Source organism: Haliaeetus albicilla, chromosome 12 (genome assembly GCF_947461875.1).
Source record: "Haliaeetus albicilla chromosome 12, bHalAlb1.1, whole genome shotgun sequence".
NCBI lineage: Eukaryota > Metazoa > Chordata > Aves > Accipitriformes > Accipitridae > Haliaeetus > Haliaeetus albicilla.
The window spans coordinates 31,548,632-31,559,875 of record NC_091494.1 but is presented as its reverse complement, the minus strand read 5'-3'; the positions used below and the strand labels follow the sequence as shown (position 1 = coordinate 31,559,875).

General features: G+C 54.2%; 1 protein-coding gene across 2 annotated transcripts in view; it reads left to right on the top strand.

The window, feature by feature from the left end:
* Nucleotides 1–1,481: 1,481 nt before the first annotated feature.
* Nucleotides 1,482–11,244, top strand: part of PIK3R5 (phosphoinositide-3-kinase regulatory subunit 5) — a 62,686-nt gene continuing 52,923 nt past the window's right edge. For both annotated transcript variants that reach the window (XM_069798885.1, XM_069798883.1), the window contains exon 1: nucleotides 1,482–1,595. The gene's annotated coding sequence lies outside the window, so the exon portion shown is untranslated. The remainder of the gene's footprint in view (nucleotides 1,596–11,244) is intronic.

Here is an 11,244-nt window from a genome sequence, read left to right as displayed (position 1 = left end):
TGTGGCACAAAGCCTGCTCCACCTGAATATTTGGCTATTTTGCAGGGTAGTGCCTTTGGGCAGGTGGCATCACGACATAGACACCAGACTTTCCCCTTCCTGTCATTTTTGCAGCCGGAAGATTTCTTCTGAATCGCTGACGGCCGCTCAGCTGGTGAAGGTCAAGCCGACGTCCACCCTCTGCAGGAGTTTCACCCGGTGCAGCGTGATGCCCCGGCACTGCAGCCGGAGCAGGAGGCAGCCGAAGCTCTGAGCACCGGGTTCCCACGCGGTTTGCACGGCGGGTGGTTGTCTCAATGGGTCACCAATTAAAGGGGGATTTTGGCTCTGTCTGGGTTTGCTTTTTTTAAAATTCACTGGAATCTCACTGCGAAACCCACATCTATTTTGGCCCCTGAGCAGCTTTCGAGTCTCAGAGTGTCAGTAGCAGCGGTCACTCTCTTCTGAAAAACTGAAACCCGCAAAGAAACCCCAAGACAGATTCTTGCCCCTGCCCGTGATATCAGCTGGGCTGGATCCGGCCGCAAGACCCGTGCAGCAGATGGGCCAGCAGAAAGGTGCGGGGGGCAAGTAATTGCCAGCAACCAAGGTGGCACAGGCCCTTTCTCAGGAGCAACCTTGAAGGCAGCAGGAAAAGGCCATTCCCAGGTGCCATCTGAGCAGAAATCAGCAGCATGTCCCCAGCCTGGTGTCACCCAGCTTGGGCCATGGGTGGCTTTGTGCTGTTGGGGAGGTGCTGAGAGCTTTTCCAGCAGAGATGGGATAAAGGGCTGCGTAGGGAGGGAAGGAGAACGAGCTCACATAACACACAGGATGGAGGCATGGCGGGAGGGAGAGAAGGATGGGAGAATGGAGAGGTGGATGGCTGGAGGGATGGACAGATGGACGAATGGAGGGAAGGATGGAATGGTGGATAGAGGGTTGGAAAGGTGCATGGACAGAGGAGAGGCTGATGGAGGGAAGGGTAGTTGGGTGAATAGGAGGAAGGTGGGATGGATGGGAGGTGGATGGATGGGAGGTGGATGGATAGAAGAATGGAGGGGTGGATGGACAGATGAATGGCAGAAGGGCAGGAGGAAGGGATGGATGGAGGGGTGGATGAATGGAAGAGTGAAGGGTGGAAGGGAAAGTGGTGGTTGGACAGATGGGTGTCAGGATGGATGGATGGATGGATGGAGAAGTGGCTGAGGGGATGGCTAGCTGGATGAACGGTGGTGGGAGGGAGGGATGAATGGATGGAGGGATGGGTGGATGGAGGGATGGATGGAGGGAAGGATGGAGGGAGGGATGGGTGGATGGAGGGATGGATGGAGGGAAGGATGGAGGGAGGGATGGGTGGATGGAGGGATGAAGGGCTGGGTGGCGGGGGTCGGGATGGACGGCGGGGCGGAGGGGCCGGGGCGGGGCGGGGCGGGCGGTGCCCGGGGCGGGGCGGCGCACACGTGCGGGGCGGGTCCCGCCGGTGGTCCCGCCCCGCTGCCGCCGGTGCTGCCCGCCGGGGAGCGGAGCGGAGCGGAGCGCAGCCCAGCCCGGCGTGGAGCCCGGCGGGGCGCGCCGAGGATGGGCAGGGGGCCCCGGCGGCAGCTGCCCTCCAGGTGGGAGAGCCGCGGGGCCGGGGGCCGGGGGTGCAGCCGCAGCAGCCGCAGCAGCCGCAGCAGCCGGCCCGGTAGCCGGGGGGTGTCCGTGTAACCGGGGCGCGGGGGGTCCGTATTACCGGGGTGGCCGTGTGAATGGGGGAGGTGGAAGGCGCTTTGCACACCTGGTGCCTGTGGAGGGGAGGGGGTGGGCGAGCAGGGGGTTCCTTATAACCGGGGTGTCCGTGTAACCGAGGAGCCTGTGCACCCAGCGGGCGTGGAGGGCCGTGTGGTGGGAGGGCACTGTGCACCAGCGTGCCCGGGGGGGGGGGCTGTGTAATTTGGGGGGGGCTACTTATAAACGGGGTGTCCGAGTAGCAGGAGGGGGAATGAACCTCGTGTGATGGGGGGGTCCCACGTAGCCGGGGGCTTCCACTGAAACCCACCAGTGGGGGTGTCACCAGCCCTAGGGTGGGGGGTTTCCTTTGCAACCTTGGAAGGGAGCACCCTGCACCGTGTCTCCCTCGAGGTCCCCTTGGAGCCCAGGGGGTTCCGTGGCCCTGGGCAGGAGGAGCCGGTGTCACCCCGCGGGTGGGGATGGGCCCCGCTGCCGTGACTCATTTCTGGACTGCGTACTTGTTTTCCTCCGTGCCGCCCCACAGAGCTGCTGCTCGGGGCCCAGGTGTGGGGCCCTGCCCGGCCCCAGGGGACCACCCCGCTGTGCCTGGGTCCCTGGGAAATCCCGGGGGCTCTCCAGCACCCGCCTGGAGTTTTGGCCCGGCCGCTGGCGGGGGTGGCAGTGAGTCACTCCATGTCACTGCAGCAGGAGCTCTCTTCCCCAGGCTGGAGGGACCCAAGGGCCATGAGTTGCCTGTTGCTCCCATCACCCTCGGCCGGGTCCCCGCAGCCCAAAGGGGCAGAGGTGTAAGCCCTGCGAGGGCTCTGCTTTGGCAACAGGATGTGGTTTGGGATGTGACAAGCCCAGCAGCGTGTCATCCCTCTGGTATCGGAGTTTGGACACGCACCAGCCCTGAGATATATGTCCCCGTGCTGCTTCGTGCACCAACCTGTGCTGATAGTTGTGCCTGCAAAGGAGCATCTTCCATCAGGTGCTTCTGTGGTCTTATGGTGTCACCAGTGGCTCCTGTTTAGTGGCCAGCGCTGACTGGAAGGTGCCCAGACCCAGCCTCGCCTCCTGCTACGCTCACTTCTGCAACAACCCCCCCGAAAGGATGTTTAGCTGCTTTGGACGGTATAAGCCCTAAGGGAGGAAGAGGCTAGGCTGATTCAAATCACTAACGAAAGCGGGAGAAAAGAGATTTCAGACCTTTGTTTTCATGTTTATTAAAATCTCACTGCTGTCACCCCAGCACCCGTTAACTTTGCTAATGGCTTGTTTTCGGTGCTGCTGCTGCTGCTCTCGATGCAGTGAAAACATGCTCAGGCAGCTGGCTGCAGGCTGGTGCTGCTTACCCTGCTGTTGAAGGGCTGACGCTGAACAGCTGCAATTTATTTAGTTTTTCCATTTAGATTAATTTTCTAAATCTTGGTTGATGCAGAGCCTGCAAACTCCAGGGATATGCTGGATGTCAACGCTTTAATTTTCATGTGTGTTGGAGGGGTCTGGGTTTTGGTTTTTTTTTGCCTTGTTCAGAGCAAAAACTTGGATGGAGTTGCAAATTGTTTCTGAAACATGATTGCAAAGTGTTTTGGAGCTCGGGGTGTTGCTCAGATTAAAGCTTAAACCTAGAAAGAGGCGAAGAAGCGAGAGCCTGGCGGTGGTGGTTGCAGTGGTTACATCCCTCAGTGGCAGTGACTGCGTAAGGTCGGAGGGCTCAGGCGATGTCTGGGTGGGTGATGCACTGTAGGTTTCTGCAGGGAGGCAGCTGGGCAGTGCAGAGCCCGGTCTGCTGCACCGCGAGCCAGGGGTGTGTTTGGTCTGAGGCCAGGTCCAGCCTCACGACATTGTCCTGCCGAATTGAAGTGGGGGGAGCTCACTGGTCTGCCTTCCCCGGCATCGTGTGGCCATCACTCTCCTGCTCCCTGCAGCTCTGCAGCCCAGTTGGGGTGAGAGGAAAGGGGATGAGAAGTGTTGCAGGTTCTTGTACAGAGGGAGAAGCTGTAATGCCAGTGTGCATTGATTTGGGGTAGGGGGTTAGGGCTCCTCACCAGCAGCCCCGCATCTCTGGTGCTGGAGGATGGTGCAGCTGGCCAGTCCCTCCTCCCCCCTGGAGATCAGGGCACCCCAATTTGGAGAAAAGCAAACCAAAACTGTCACCTTGTGCCTTTTGCCGAACGTGAAAATGAAGATGTCAATTTTGTACTGAGAAAGAAGAACTGAATCCAGATGAAAGCATTGCCAGAGAGGTACCGTATGCTGCCCCGGCGGGGCATGCTCCCCATGCTGCAGCAGCTCTTGGGGCTGAGGAATGCCAAATGCGGCAGCAGCTTTGCCATCAGTGCAGCGCTCTGGCCGTGGCAGGGACCGGGCTGTGACACCCGCTCAGTGGCATGGGGACCACTGCAGCCTTGCCATGCTGCAGCTCGCCTGGGGTAGTTTCGACTTCTCTTTTTTGGGGTGACCGATGAGCTGTTCCTGGCATGATGGGGCTGCCCTTTTTTGCATTATTATTTTGCAAGTGGAAAATTGTGCATGAGTTTGCTGGGGGAGAGCCACTCAGGTGAATGCCCCAAAGTGTTTCTTGAGCGGCAGGAGGCTCCTGCTGCATCTGAACACTGTTCCCATCAGTGCTTTGAACTTGTGCTGGGCAGTAGGTGAGAGGATGGGGAGGGAGGATGAGGTTCCTATGGAAACTATGCCCCCTCCACCCCCGCAGATGCACTGCAGCCGGGCAGGTCTTCCCTTGCTGCAGCTCTGTGCTTTGCAGGCATGCTCAGCCCGGGAGGTGTTTTGGGCTGGAAATGTCACTCCTGACTGCAGTAGAGGAAAATGTGACCTGTGGATGCAATCCAGGCTCCATAGCTGCGGCTCATGCTCTTTCCCTCCTCTCTACAAGACTTCCCTTTTGCTTCCCTAAGAGGCTCAGTATTGTGGGCTTCCCCATCCTTGCCTTATCTGTCATGGCTGGAGGCAGGGTGGGGAGATTTTTGTCACCAGTCCACTGCCAGCCCTTTCTTTGCGAGGCTCCCACCCATCCAAAGCCACCAGTGGGGGTCTCCAGGTGACCTCTGCAAACCACCCAAGGTTGCATCCACCTTGCGCTGTGTGTGTTGGGTCGGGGTTGTTCACCTTCCCAAAAGTGCAGCTGGTGGTGTGGCTGTGATACGCATGAGGATACGGTGAGCATCACCCTGTGCTGCAGCCCGGAGGGGTGGACAGGACCTTTCACTAGCACTTGCTGCTGGCACTGAGCCCTCTTTGCTAGCCTCATGGGTGGGAGCCTGGGGAGTGGCTGCAGCTCCTGAGCATCTTTCCCAGCACGGAGACCAAAAACCGATGTTCCTGTTTTTTCTGATCTCGTCTTTGGCTGCCAATTAGCACGACATGAGAACTTGTCTCCCCCGATGACGCGCCTGTGTGACTCCTCGGATGCTTTAATTGCAGGGTTTTCAACAGCCAGAGTGCGATGAAATGGTAATTGTTGTGATTGTATGCGGTGCGGTAACTGAAAGACACGGCTCTTTGGTGAAGCTTAATTAGGAAATAGGGACACTGTTGGGAATGGCTCTGCGATGCGATTTTCCTAATGAAAGCTACTGAATAGGCAGCCTTGTAATGAAGAACAGAATTGCGAGGGGCACTGCCAATTGCTCTTCTCTAGTGTTAATTTTGTATTTCCTCCCCATTGTTTCCAATACCCTCTTGGAAAAGCTTGAAGATAAAATGCTTTATTTTCTTACGCCTTGTATCCTGTTTGGCAAGCTGTGATTATAGCATGTGCATCTGGAATACATGAGTGGCCAGGCATGAGCTTCTTCAGACTTGTTAATCTCTGATTTCAAGCTCTGCCACTAAAAAAAAAAAAAAGAAAAAAAAAAAGGGCAACTTCGGCTTGCGGTCAGATGATCCGCTCCCTTGCCGGCGTGGCGCAGCAGGAGATGCTCAGCTGAGTTTGCAGATGTGTAGCTGGGAGAGAGCTGGCTCTGAGTGTGAAGGTGGCGTGATGCTACGGGAAGCGTGGTTTGTTTGGAAACAGTGTGGTGGGGTTTCGTGTTCGAGGCTTGGCTGTTTTTGTCTCGGATGTCCTCTCCTTGCAAGCACGTTTGCTGTATTTAACCGTAACCTGTCACATCTGAGAGTTCACCAAGGCTTGCGTCTCCTGTTGGTAAGAAAGAGCCCAGAGGCCAGATCCTGCCCGGGGCAGCTGTGTGGTTCAGCACTCCCACCTGTGCCGCACCGTTCCCGTAATAGGGCTGGCGAGCCCTCCGGTGTGTGCCCGGGGAAGAGTGGGCTCCAGCGTTCCCTCCCCAGCTGTGCTGGGCTGACCAGGCAGTGAAAAGGGCTGCAGATGTTTTTAGCCAACAGATATGCACATGGCCCTCTTGCTGAGTTAAAAGGGGAATGGGAAAACGCTACCTGGCTGGGTGATGTGGTCCTGTGGTGCTGTGACAATTATTAATGACTCTCAGTGCTGCAGGGGGACTGTCTGTGCTTGTAAGAGAGATGGGGATGGGGCTTGGCTTTCCCTCAAATACTTTGTTTCATTGCCCAAAATTCCTGCAGTGCTTGGGGTGAGAGCAGCTGAGTGCTCCTAAAATGCTGCCGGTCCTTATTTTGGGGTGGGTTTAAACAGAAGTGAGGAGATCCTGGCATGAGCACCTCCTGTGATGATGGCATCTGGGAATGGAAGGGCACGCTGGAGCATCATCCCCCTGGTCATGCCGCTCATGGCTGCCCAATGCTGCTCTGGCCGAGCAGGAAGGACTCAGCTTCAACCTGATCTTGTGACTGTCCTTAGCAGCTGCTGCAGTAGGGAATTAGTCATCTTTTATTTATCCTATTGTAGAAGGTTTTGTGCTGTAACATCAAGGTATTTTCAATATTGTGTTAACGTCTGTTGCAATGCAGCGCTGTGTGGATGGATGTACGGTTGGTGTGTGCACGCTTTAGGAAAGATGGTGTTGTCTTGAGCTTGCAAAAGTGTTTTTCATCCCTTCCACAAAGGCCCATTCTTTGTCTCAAATTAGGATGAAATGCTTCCCCTTTCAGCTGCTTCCCCCATTGCTTTATGTCTATTTAAACCCTTGGCTCAGAGGCTTCTCTGAAAACAAGCTCTCATCCTTTCAGGTGGCATTTCCCTTTTCTCATTGTTTCTGGCAATCTGTACATGTGAAACTTCACAAATGTTTCTTCATTCTCTGTGTCTTTGTGTTGATAAACCTTGCAAATCGGTACACACACCGTGTGCAGCCTCCCAGCGCCCGCGGTTGCGTGATGGACTTACAGCAGCTCTCGGGCGTGCAGGCTTTGCAGTCTGACTGAGCAAACTCCAGCCTTGAAGACCCTGGCTGAGCAACATCCCTGCTGCTCCTCATCTGTGTGTGTGAATCCTGCTCATCTGAGAGGGCTCCTGCTTGAGGCTTGCCTCCCTGGAATAATTAGCTGGATTGCAATCAAAGCCGGTAAGACTAAGGTCCCCAAAGGACTGCTCATTAAATGCAAATTGTTCCCAGGTTGATCTGGTCTGGATGCTGGTGGGTGTCTAATCCTTTGGGGAACTCGGATGGTGCGAAAGAATGGCTACATGGGTCTAAATCCACTTTTGCTGGTACAGAGCACAACTAGAGCCTGGGGACCTCCTTCGTGGTGGGCCCTGAGCTGCCGGATTGCAGCGCTGGGTTTAGAAGTGATGGCAGGCTAGCAGGTATTTAATGGCATCCCACCTACGCCCTGTGGTTTCCAACCAGAACACTGCCATGAGCGTGATGCTTTAGGATGGAGTAGCCTTTGACTCTGTGGAAACTGGGCACTTGCAGTCACCATCACGCCTGTTCCCAGGAGCTCAGCTCCTAGTGAAGATGGCCCCGTGTGCCGTGATGCTCCTGCCCATCATGGGAGAAAACGGGGGCTGGAAGGGGTTCAGGCTGCATGTGCTGCATGAGCTCTTACACCCCTTGCTCCTGTGATGTGTGACTGGGGGAACTGGGGGACTTGCTCTGCATGTGGAAGACCAGCTGGCTGGGGCTGTGCCAACCTGGCTGGAGGCAGTTCAAGGATGGGGTGCTCTCTGTCGCTCGCAGCTGTCATGTCACTGTCAGATGTAGTCACTGTGCCAGGGAGAAGGGATGGTGCGTGGTGGATAGGGCCTTCTTGTGAAGAGGATACCTTTCAGCTTGTCTTCTCCATGGCTGTTTGGGCTGATAAGGATGTGGCTCTGGTGATTGTGCCAGGCCAAAGGATGGTCCAGCTTAGGGTCCTGCCCTCAGCCAGGGAGAGCCCAGGGGCTTGGACCTCACTTGTGATGGGATGGTCCCGAGATCTCCAGACCCAGCACCTTCCCTTTGTGCAGCCTGCCCTTCTCCACATCTGCAGGGTTTGGTACATCTGGGATGCAGCGGTGGCCTCCAGCACAGCTTGAGCCTGCTTCTTCCCAGAGGTGAACACAAGGTTTGGAAAGGTTTCGTGCCCTAGGCTTGTCATTCCCCTCTCAAATGGCAAGTGTGGATGCTGCTGTGGTATTTCAGTGCTGTGGGCTGTCTGAAGATGCGTGGGGACTCAACAGCCTGGTGGGGTTGACCACTGCTGGTCATCCCACTGTTGGATGGGTGCCCACCTCTCCTTGGTCTGTCTCCTTGTTTGGAGACTTCCTTTCTTCTCATCAGTTATGATGGTGGTGCTGCGGTTGTACCAAGTCCTCTGGTCAAATTGGGGCTCACACCCTTTTGTGAGCTTTGGAAGTACGTGTAAATCACAGTCCTGCTTGCCCTTGGCCTGAGGGTGATGGGGAACAGCCAAAAAATGTCCTTGCCATCATCTGTCTTTTGTGATGCTGCAGCCAGCGGTGCTGGAAGCAAATTGAAGGTTTTGGGCAACCAAGCCAGGGACTGAAAAGGCTCCTGGGTTCCCAGCAGGGCCTCCACAATGGCAGGAAGCAACTTCTAAAGCTTCCTTTGGATACACAGGGCCTTGGGGGAAAGATTTACTTGCTTGTTTATGCTGTAAGTTAATCTATTTAGTGGGTTTGGCATTAAAGCTCACAAAAAGCCCTCTGAAATGGTCACGCTGCTTGTTTGTAGTGCTTTGTCTCTCACTTACTTTGTTTCACAGCTGGAGTAGTTAAGCAGAGACAGAGCCAATTGAAATCTCACGTGTAAACTTGTTTTTCCGAATAGGCTGAAGGAATTAGCACCAGCTCTCGCTGTCCTTCATTGCAAGGGAGCTGCGGGGGGAAGGCAGTGTGGGGCAGAGGTTGGGGTCCCCTCTGGGAGGGACCCTAGTTTGCGTGTGCTGTGTGCCACTTTGCTCGGTTACAGGATGGGGATGGTGCCTGGCCCTACTGATGCTAATAGATCATTTTGCAATAGGAGGAAAAAAAAAAAACCCTAAACCAAATCAAACCCCCCAAAACCAAGCCAGCCCTGTGAGCCAGTGTAGCAGAGTAGGGAGCAACATGACATGTTGTTTTTGGGGGTAAGAAGTCTTAAGAAGAGTTTGGAGAGGCACAGGAAAGTGCTGGGTCAGTGGAACAAAGAATAGCTGATGAGAATTTTTCATGATATCGCAGTATCACTGTTTCCCTCTGTGTTTGGTGCTATCCTAAATATGATAGTAGTGCCACCCACACGTAATCTTGCACGGTAAAAATGGATTTTTCCCCATGGGCCGTGTCCAAAGAAGCCCCATGTACACAGCAGATGCTCTAGAAAGCACGTAGAACACCTGGGGTTGAGGTCCATGCCCAGAGGCAGTAGGTACTGAGCTCCTTCCCAAGCTGATGACTTCATTGTAGCATCTTCAGCTGCACTGAAGTCTTCAGCTTGGGAGGGAGCCCAGCATCTTCAGCCTCAGTGAAGTCTTCAGCTTGGGAGGGAGCTCAGTGCCTGCTATACCTGGGCATGGACCTCAACCCCAGGTGTCCCTTAAGCTTTTGGGAGGGTGTCTCCTGCTGAGCATGGAAATACCTGGAGTCTTGTCCCCTTTGCCTCATGTGAGTGGCTGTAAGACCCTTCTATCAGGGATGTCTCCTTTTGGTCTGTCCCGCCAGGTTGAACAGCCAACCTAGAGAATGTCGGGAGGAACCGTGTCATGTCCTTCACTTCCTTCTTGGCAGGGGCAGCTTGGGCTGCTGCCTTTAATTTGGGAAACACCTTTTTTTTTTTTCTTTTTTTTTTCTCTAGATTATGCATTTGCTGAATTTTTTATTTTTTCCCCTGGTCCTCTCCTGTGACACACAGCCACTTCTCTGCTGAACTTCCACCTTCCCTGAAGAGCAGCCCTGGAGTTTCCATTACATACTGCTGACAGCACCAGGCACCCAGCTGGGCTGTGCCAAACATCATCGCTATCTCCAGCCTAAATCTTCTTGGGGCTTAACTTGACACTGAGCTTGTAATTGACTGTGATGTTGGGTGAAACTTTAACCTTCACTGCTGTGATAAAGACTGATACAAGCTAAAATTAACTCTTGCATCATGTGGCGAGGGGTTTTCGTAATTGGTGCCAGGAACAAGTACATTTCCTCTCTGAAAAGTGAGTATATATAACTGGTCTTTTCTTACTCAGATCAGATACGTGTCATTTCTGCTGTTTTTTGAGGAGAAAAATAGAGGGTTTTCTTACCCTGGCTGAGTTTTGCCGAACCCACGCAGCCCATCGAGTGGTCGTGGATGGGATTGGGGTTGCTGACGTCCTGGGTCATCTTTCTGCAGCTGTCGCAGGCTGGATGAGAGCAGTGTTTGGATGCCAGGGAGGTGTGGAGGTGTTGCTGGCTGCATGGTAGTGGTGGCAGAGCGGCTATTGCTGATGAGAGCAAGAGGAGAGGAGATGGGCTTGGCTCTGTGCTCCTGGCCAGAAAGCAAAGCACGGGCTGCTGAAACCTGCCAGCCTTAGTCTGGTGTGTCAGAAGGTGAGCAAAGTGTTGATGGAGGGGAGATAAAAAGAAGCAGAGGGTAGGGCTGGAATTTTTTTTTTTTGTTTGCTTTTTTTAGGAAGTTACTGTTCAGCGTCAAGATGTACTTTACAATGGTGAAATCCAAGAAGTTCCCACAGACGTCTGTAGCTGCTCATCTGCCTCAAGGCAGGAGGATTGAAAAGGCAGTGGGGATGGAGAGGTTCAGACTGGAAGGGCCATCTGGACTGGAAGGGCTGTGGAGGGTCTCTCTCCCCCCCTGGCCTTGGGGCAGGGACCACTTTCCCTCTGTCATTTGATTTGAGTTTGTTGCTGCTTGTTCTGCCTCCCAGGACACAGGCATACATAAGTCTCCTCCTCTCTACCGAAGCCTTTCTGTGATTGAATTTATCCCATTTCCCATCCCCACCAGAGCAGGGCATATGCCCTTCAATTTGAAGCAGAGCAGGGCATATTTTCTCCCTGTCCTTCAATTTGAAGCTTGTCCTTCAGCATCTCCAGGAATGGGACTTTTGCTGTTTCCTTCAGAAACCACTGCAAAATGTAATAGTCCTTATTCTAATAACATCAGGAAGACACATTCTTCCCTGTGCCTTTCACTTCCCAAAGCTTGATGCTTGAACAGTTCAAGAGCGTTGCAT